Source organism: Symphalangus syndactylus, chromosome 2 (assembly GCF_028878055.3).
Source record: "Symphalangus syndactylus isolate Jambi chromosome 2, NHGRI_mSymSyn1-v2.1_pri, whole genome shotgun sequence".
In the NCBI taxonomy this organism is placed as follows: Eukaryota; Metazoa; Chordata; class Mammalia; order Primates; family Hylobatidae; genus Symphalangus; species Symphalangus syndactylus.
Window position 1 is genome coordinate 135,572,483 of NC_072424.2, and position 9,509 is coordinate 135,581,991.

At 48.4% G+C, this 9,509-nt stretch overlaps 1 pseudogene; it reads right to left on the reverse strand.

The window, feature by feature from the left end:
* Positions 1–8,936: 8,936 nt before the first annotated feature.
* On the reverse strand, positions 8,937–9,036 carry LOC129478216 (uncharacterized; annotated as a pseudogene).
* Positions 9,037–9,509: the final 473 nt, after the last annotated feature.

Genomic DNA, 9,509 nt, shown 5'->3' on the forward strand with positions numbered 1-9,509 from the left:
ATGTGAAGGAGGCTTTGAACTGGGGGAAAAGGCGGCAATGAGGTGTGGCTGTAGCCTAGGAACAGTCAGGGAAGCAGATAATTTAGTTAAAGTGTCTCGGCCCAATAAGGGAACTGGGCAGGTGGGGATAACTAAAAAGGAGTGCTTAAAAGAGTATTATCTAAGTTGGCACTAGAGTTGGGGAGTTTTAAGAGGTTTAGAAGCCTGGCCGTCAATATGCACAATAGTTACGGAAGCAAGGGAAACAGGCCCTTGAAAATAAGGTAATGTGGAGTGAGTAGCCTCTGTATTAAGAAGGGGAGGGACTTACCCTTCACTGTGAGAGTTACCTAGAGTGTCTGTGATGGTCTTGCAGGCTTCTGAGGCAATTGGGCAGTGTCAGTCTTCAGCTGCTAAGCCAAGAAGATCTGGGAAGGAGTCAGTCAGAGAGCCCTGGGCCAGAGTTCCAGGGGCTCTAGAAGTGGCTGCCAGGTGAGTTGAACAGTCCAATTTTCAGTGGGGTCCTGCACAGATGGGACATGGCTTAGGAGGAATCCTGGGCTGCAGGCATTCCTTGGCCTAGTGGCCAGATTTCCAGCACTTGTAGCAAGCTCTTGGGGGAGGAGGTTCTGGAGGAACTCCTGGCAGCTGCGGTTCAGGTGTTTGGAGTTGTTGTGTGCTGGAGATGTGGCTGGGGTTTGTCTCACAGTGGAGGCAAAGAATTGCAACTTAGAAACATGTTGCTACTTGGCTGCCTCTACTCTATTGTTGTACACCTTGAAGGGGAGGTTAAGTCCTGTTGTGGGGTTTGAGGGCCGGAATTTAATTTTTGGAGTTTTATTTAATGTCGGGAGCAGATTGGGTAATAAAATGTATATTGAGAATAAGACGGCCTTTTGACCTTTTAGGGTCTAGGGCTGTAAAGCGTCTCAGGGTTGCTGCCAAATGAGCCAGGAACTGAGCTGGGTTTTTTATATTTGATGAAAAAGAGTCTAAATGCTAACTGATTTGGGAGAGGTCGGGTAAAGAAAAAAGAGCATTAACTTTGACTGTGCCTTTAGCTCCAGCCACCTTTTTAAAAGGAAATTGCTGGGCAGGTGGGGAAGGGCTAGTCATGGAACGAAACTGTAAACTGGACCGGGTGTGAGGAGGGGAGGTGATATAAAAGGATTATAGGGTGGAGGAGCAGAGGCTGAGGAAGAATTGGGACCTAGCTCAGCCTGGCAAGGAGGGGAGAGGTCAGATGGGTCTATAGAAAAGGAAGATTAGAAAGACTCAGCGACGCTTGTGGTTGGGACTTGAGGGGACAGGCAGGAGGGAAAGAAGGAAGATTTGGGATGAGTTGTATTGGGAACAGAGACTAGAGAGGGACTGATGTGTAAAACAGTGCCTGGACGTCAGGCACCTCACACCATTTTCTTATTTTTCAACAAAAATTATTTAGGTCTTGTAGGATGGAGAAATCGAAAGTGCCATTTTCTGGCCATTTAGAACTACTGTTGAGTTTGTATTGTGGTCAAGTGGCATTGTAGAAGAAAATAAGGCATTTAGGTTTTAGGTCAGATGAGAGTTGAAGAGGTTTTATGTTCTTAACACAGGCTAAGGGAGAAGAAGGAGGAATGGAGGGTGGAATGTTGCCTATAGAGAAAGAGGCAAGTTTAAAGAAAAGGGAGAGTAGAGACACAGAGGGAAGCGGTTCAGGGGTTCTTACCCTCCAGAAAAGTGGGCAAGGGGTCGGGGCTCAGAGATACGAGGTCAGGGCCGCAGAAATAAGGGATCAGGGCACAGAGATATAAGAGGTTGGGGTGTGGAAATAAGGGATCGGGGCACAGAGATACAAGGTTGGGGTATTTGCCCCTCCCCTAGAAAAGCGGGACTTGCCGCTAAGTGTGAAGGAGAAGGGATTGGGGGTTTCTTGCCCCCCAGAAAGGCGGAGAAGGGGTAGAGACACGGAGAGAAGAGGTTGGGGTACTTGTCCCTCCCCCCAGAAAAGTGGGACTTGCCGCTAAGGGTGAAGGACCGAGGCAGGCGTCCTTGCGTGGTCTGACACCTCTGAAACGTGGGTGAATAATCAGAGCGGTGTCCCTGCAATGATTAAACACCAAGGGAAGGCTGCCTTCCCAGTCCGTGACTGGCACCAGAGTTTTGGGTCCACGGATAAAACGTGTCTCCTTTGTCTCTACCAGAAAATGAAAGGAATTGAAATTAAAAGAAGGGAGAGATTGAAGTGTGGCGCCAAGATTGAAAGGAGAAAGGGGTTGAGGGATAGTGAGGGAGGTTGGAGAAGAGAGTAAAAAGAGGCCACTTACCGGATTTGAAATTGGTGAGATGTTTCTTGGGCTGGTTGGTCTGAGGACCTGAGGTTGTAGGTGGATCTTTCTCACAGAGGAAAGAGCAGGAGGACAGGGGATTGATCTCCTAAGGGAGGTCCCCCAATCCGAGTCATGACGGCACCAAATTTCATGTGCGTCCGTGTGAAGAGACCACCAAACAGGCTTTGTGTGAGCAACAAGACTGTTTATTTCACCTGGGTGCAGGCGGGCTGAGTCCGAAAAGAGAGTCAGCAAAGGGAGATAGGGGTGGGGCCGTTTTATAGGATTTGGGTAGGTAGTGGAAAATTACAGTCAAAGGGGGTTTGTTCTCTGGCAGGCAGGAGTGGGGGTCACAAGGTGCTCAGTGGGGGAGATTTTTGAGCCAGGATGAGCCAGGAAAAGGACTTTCACAAGGTAATGTCATCAGTTAAGGCAAGGACCAGCCATTTTCACTTCTTTTGTGGTGGAATGTCATCAGTTAAGGCGAGGCAGGGCATTTTCACTTCTTTTGTGATTCTTCAGTTACTTCAGGCCATCTGGGCATATACGTGCAAGTCACAGAGGATGCAATGGCTTGGCTTAGGCTCAGAGGCCTGACAAAAAATACCCAAAACTACTGTAGCAATTTCAGCCAGGGTGCCTGACCTTTTCACCTACTTGGTGTGAACCCAAAATATCTGAGCTGGGTCTCACTCAATTGAGAAAGTTTATTTTGCCAAAGGTTAAGGACGTGCCCGTGACACAGCCTCAGGAGGGCGTGACAACATGTGCCCAAGGGGGTCGGGGTACAGCTTGCTTTTATACATTTTAGGGAGACATAATACGTCAATCAATACATGTAAGATTGACATTGGTTTGATCTGGGTGGGACAACTTGAAGTGGGGAGCAGGGAGCTTTGAATTTTATTTTTGGTTCATATAGGACTGCTTCTCTTTCTTTTCTCCCCATGGGTCCTGTAGGGTCTATGATGAGATAATAGGTATTTTATGCTCCAATTTTCTTATAAATCAAGGACGTGAATACCCGTTGATCTCAGCTTCTGGTCATTAGAGATAAGCAGTGTTTCCATGGTGTCTCTGTTTAATTCTAGTTAAAAGCAAAGGAACATGATGTGTTGGTTAGCCTGTGTAGCATCATTGCAGGCTGATGGGTGACACTTCAGAAACTTGTAATATGCTAAAAATAGGCCGCAAAACCCCGTGGACTCACCCTGTTACCGGTGGAAGGTGTCTGAGTTACTGGCAGTGAATCCATACAGGTCTGCACCAACCTCAATTCTCGCCTCCTCAGAAGAAAGAATTTGACTGAGGGGCACAAGGCAGAAAAAGAGACCGAGGCAAGTTTCAGAGCAGGAGAGAGCAGGAAAGAAAGGAAAGTACACTTACTTGGAAGAGTCTCAAGTGAGCAACTTGAAGAACGAGTGTGGCATTTAAACTTGATCCTAGGACTTTATAGCCTGGCCCACCTCTGGCATCTTGCAGCCCTTTCCCGTAATTCTTCCCTTAGGGTGGGCTGCCCACATCTACAGAGGGGTCCTGATGCCTGGGAAGTGGGCACGCACAGTGGGTTTACGACGTTATACACGGCACACTCCCTTTTCCAGTGGAGGCCCCCAGAAAGTCATATTCCACCATTTTGTCTCTTAACGCAAATGCCTGAGCTCACTAGCCCGATAAATGAGACTTTATTGGAAGCCCTTTTTGCTTCTCCCTGGCACCTGCATTAAATTAATGCTTTAATGTTAACAGCCCTGGGTCTTCAGGAGATTGTCCCTCTCTGGCGCCGGCTGCTGAATAATCACTTTTAGAAGGGCACTGTGATCATTGTCACACCATCACCTGACACTATCACCTGACATTCCTGGTGGGTAGGGGAGAGCCCTCTCCTGCCCTGCTCAGGCCTAACTACCTGTAACAGACCCCAGTGACACCCTAGAGTCAGGATGTGTGCTTTGGAACAATGGACCACAGCTAGAAAAACTCAGAGCAGTTGAACCCAAGTACCATCTGCCAGCTCCATAAGAGTGAAGATAACCCCATAATGTAACCACCCAATGGGCTCTTCTTGCCTGCGGCCCAGGTAGAGCCGATTAATTAAGGCAGGGGAATTGCAATAGAGAAAGAGTTTAATTCACACAGAACCAGCTGAATGGGAGACTGGACTCTTACTATTACCCAAATCAGTCTCCCCAAGAATTCAGGGGCTAGGATTTTTCAAAGGTAGTTTGCGGAAAGGGGTGTGGGTGGCTAGGCAATGGGTGCTTGCTGCCAGTTGGTTGGGGGTGCAATCAGAGGGGTGTGGGAAATGGTCCTCTTGAACTGAGTCACTCCTGGGTAGGGCCACAGGAACACTTGGGGGATCAGGTGGAGCCATTATCAGTGTGAGACATGCAGAAAACCTGAAAAGACATCTCAAAAGGCCAGTCTTAACGTTCTACAGTAGTGATGTTATCTGCAGGAATAACTGGGGAAGTTGCATATCTTGTGACCTCCGGAATAATGGCTGGCAATTGTTTATGTCTCCAGGTTAGCCAAATTCAGTTTCCTCTATCCTCCTAGCCTGGTGGTCTCTCATTAGCTTTACAAAGGAGGTTCAATTTGGGGGAAAGGCTATTATCATTTAAACTATAAACTAAATGTCTCCCAAAGTTAGCTTAGCCTAAGCCCAGGAATAATTAAGCGCAGTTGAAGACTAAAAGCAAAAAGGGGGATTGGCCAGATCAGATCTCCTCCAGAGCCATAATTTTCTCACTGATATGATTTTTTGCAAAGGCAATTACAATAAGGATAATAGTAATATCCTTACATGTTCCACATACCATGACAAGCAATTCCTATGCATTGCTTCAGTTAATTTTCATATCAATCTTATGAAACAAGATCCTAGAGAGGAAAGCCAAGGTCCTGCTGAATGGGAAGCCAGGTTGAGAACTTAGTCCTTTCTGACTTCAAAGCCTGTGCTTTCACTCCTGTGTTAATGTTGGAATGCGAGTTTTGAGGATTTCTGGAAAAAAAAAAAAAACCTGTATTAATATGCTCAGACTGCATAACAAAATGCCACAAGCTGGGTGGCTTAAACAGACATTGGTCTTTTTACAGGTCTGCAGGCTCTGCAGGTGCCCTCAGGGTTGGTTTCAGGTGAGGCCTCTCTTCCTGGTGTGTACATGGCTGCCTTCTTGCTGTGTCCTCACTCGGCCTTTTCTCTGTGCACCTGCAGAGAGAGAGAGAGAGAGAGAGCGCTCCGGTGTCTGTTTCCCCTTTTTTTTTTTTTTTTTTTTTTGAGACGGAGTCTTACTCTGTCACCAGGCTGGAGTGCAGTGGTGCAATCTCGGCTCACTGCAACCTCTGCCTCCCAGATTCAAGCAATTCTTCTGCCTCAGCCTCCCGAGTAGCTGGGACTACAGGCATGCACCACCATGCCCAGCTAATTTTTGTATTTTTAGTAGAGACGGGGTTTCACAGTGTTAGCCAGGATAGTCTCCATCTCCTGACCTCATGATCTGCCTGCCTCAGCCTTCCAAAGTGCTGGGATTACAGGCATGAGCCATCGCCCCTGGCCTCTTTCTCTTCTTCTAAGGACACCAGTTCAGTGGATTAAGGCCTCATTTTTAGGGCCTCGCTTAACCTTAATAACCTTTTTATAGGCCCTATTTCCAAATACTGTCACACTAGGGGGTAAGGCTTCAACCTATGAATTTGGGGGGGAGGGGGGACACAATTCAGCCCATTCCAAAAGTCCTTGCAGTTTTGTCAGAGGTATGTGAACCAGAGCAAGTCCATCTTGAGTAGGAGCTGGGTAAAATGACGCAGAGACCTACTGGGCTGCATTCCCAGACAGTGAAGGCATTCTAAGTCACAGGATGTGACAGGAGGTCGGCACAAGATACAGGTCATAAAGACCGTGCTGATAAAGCAGGTTGCAGTGAAGAAGCCGGCTAAATCCCACCAAAACCAAGATGGCCACGACAGTGACCTCTGGTCGCCCTCACTGCTACACTCCCACAGGCACCCTGACAGCTTACAAATGCCATGGCAACATCAGGAAGTTACCCTATGTGGTCTAAAAAGGGGAGGCATGAATAATCCACCCCTTATTTAGCACAAGAAATAACCATAAAAATGGGCAACCAGCAGCCCTCAGGGCTGTTCTGTCTATGGAGTAGCCATTCTTTATTCCTTCACTTTCCTAATAAACTTGCTTTCACTTTACTCTATGGACTCGCCCTGAATTCTTTCTTGTGCAAGATCCAGGAACCCTCTCTTTGGGTCTGGATTGGGACCCCTTTCCTGTAACATTCCTAGTGTGTACATGCCACTTTCTTGCTGTGTCCTCATGGGGCCTTTTCTCTGTACACCTGCAGAGAGAGAATGAGCTCTGCCGTCTCTTCCCCTACTTCTCAGAACACCAATCCAGTGAATTAAGGCCTCATCCTTAGGACCTCTTTTAAACATTTGTGTGTGTGTGTGTGTGTGTGAGAGAGAGAGAGATGGAGTTTGACTCTGTCGCCCAGGCTGGAGTGCAGTGGCGCGATCTCAGTTCACTGCAACCTCCGCCTCCTGGGTTCAAGTGATTCTCCTGCCTCAGCCTCCCAAGTAGCTGGGACTACAGGCACATACCACCACGCCCAGCTAATTTTTGTATTTTTAGTAGAGACAGGGTTTCACCATGTTGGCCAGGATGGTCTCGATCTCCTGACCTCAAGTGATTCACCCGCCTCGGCCTCCCAAAGTGCTGGAATTACAGGCATGAGCCACTGCGCCCAGCCTGGCCTCGTTTAACCTTCATTACCTCCTTACAGGCCGTTTCCTAATGCAGTCACACTGGTGGGCAGGGTTTCAACCTGTGAATTCTGGGGGGCGACACAATTCCATCCATTCCAAAAGTCCTTGCAGTTTGTGTGGATCCACTCGGGGGCCGCTGCCTCGGGAAGGCAGGTGAGGCAGCCTGGCTGTGCTTCTCTCCTCCCCGGAGTCACATTCACCTCACAGGTCCAGGCACCTGGTCCCCAGGCTTACCTATATGGAATAGAGTGGTTTTTTCATTATTAGGCAGATTTTTCTGGAACGGCCTTCTTTGTTCTTCCAGAAAAACACCAGTTTGCAAGCAGAAACATCCTCAGCATGGAGGAGTGTGGTCACATGTTGAAAATGTGGGGGCTTGATTCAGGCAGCTCTGAATTCAAGGACTGGTTCAGTTGCCTACAGGCCACGTGACTGTGGGTAGGTCACGCAATCTTCCTGAGCCTCACTTTTTCCATGCCAAGATGCCCCTCCCAGGGTTGCTGTGGCAGAGGTGTAGATGAGCCAGCTCTATAATGCACGTGACCCTAAAAAGGATTCAGAAAACATTAGGCCCCAACAGCATCTGCGGGGACCATCTCCTTAGGGTCCCCAAGGCGTTGCCCTGCCCATTTTGCAGACCTTTTGTTGTCAACATTCAGTTAACTTAGAGCCTCATTCATCCTCCAGGACCTGCAGGGTGGTGGACAAAGGCCACATCCCCTGAAAAGCAGGCCCTGATCTGACTGGACTGGTCTGAGAGCCAGCACTGGCCCCAGGTTAAGAGCAGAAGGTCCCACTGCTACCCTGAGAGGCTCAGAACTAGCCATTTCCATCCCTGGGCTTCTGTGTCATCAGCTCTAAAATGATGTTGAGACCTTTGGTTCCCATGGGGGAATGAGGGTTTCGTGCGTTGCCTAAACACTGCCCCCACCTCCTCGATCTGAGAGCAGACCGGGAGCCAACAGACTAATCAATGCCAGCTTCACTTTCCCACTGCCCAGGCCGGCCCCCAGGGAAGAGCAGGACTTGGAGGGGGACTGGCAGGCAGGATGGGCACTGGTGTATGGAAGGCAGTGCCGCCCATCGAAAAGAGGTGCCCCTTATGGATCCACCAGCCTCTGATGGAATCTAAGCTCTACTTTTTGTTTAACTTATCCCCCTGAGGGCATGCTCCAATCCTGGAGGTACTGCAACATACGTCAATGTGTGAAGTAGACTCAGCACGCTCCTATCCCATCTCCCTCCTCCAAAAACTCATTTGATATATTGTCCTCTAGTAGAGGATGTACTGATACAGGAGCTAAAAAAGAAATTATTTAGGCAGTTAGTGAGGGTAAGAGAGTCCTTGGTAAGATTTCCCTTTTAATAAAAAGCCGTCCCCGAATCATTTCTTTTCTAACAAAGAGCAGCCCGAAAAATCAAGCTGCAGACGTAGAAAAGCAAGCTGGAAGCTTGCACGGGTGAATACCGGCAGCTGTGCCAATAGGAAAAGGCTACCTGGGGATCAGGCATGTTCAACACGGAGTCTCCACATTCCCTTCTTTGTCAACCATGTGTACAGTAAAGGAACAGGCCACATGGCGCCAACCAGGTAGAGAACCCATCTGCATAATAACATATTAGGATGGGGCAGCCAGCTTTGTGCTATGTAAATGGCACACCTGCTCCAACCAATCTTTGGGCCCTATGTAAATCAGACACCATCTCCTCCAGCTGGTCTGTAAAACCCTGTGCATTTCACCACAAAACTGGAAGACCCACTCGGGAGCCTCTCTCGCTGCAGGAAAGGACACTTTTCTCTTTTCTCTTTCTCTCACCTATTAAACCTCCACTCTTAACCTCTCTTCTTGTGTGTCTGCATCCTTGATTTCCTCGGTGTGAGATGACGACACCGCTTCAGTATCAGATGTTAAACTGATAACAGATACTACACTTGATCTTAGCCAAAAGGCCCAGAAGCTGTTGAGCTCTCCTTCCTGCTCTGTGTACCTGGGTGAGTGTCTGGGTATCTATAGGCCTCAGTTTTCCTTGTCTGTAAATTGGGCACAATACCACATTTTCTGCAGTATCACAGAAGAAGTATATGGTCCATGCAGAGCACATGGTTAATAGTAATATGTAGCTCTTAATAAGTAGTAGTTACCATTATCTCTGCCATCGTGATGTCACTTATAGCTCTCCTGGAGATGGCTGCAGGTGTAAGAGAACTAGAGCCCAGCCCTTGGAATGCTGCAGAATTGCAGGGTGCAGAGGAAGAGGGCTGAGTACACCTGGAAATGTGGCCCCTGTGAGCTGGCATCTCCCAGCACGTGACGACAGGGTCCTCCTCCACACAGAATCCCCTCCTCGAAATTCCTGGTCACAGACACAGAACAGGCCAGCAAGGCAGGCATGGTGGCCAGGCAATGTGTTTCCTTTTGCAGTCAGCATATTTGC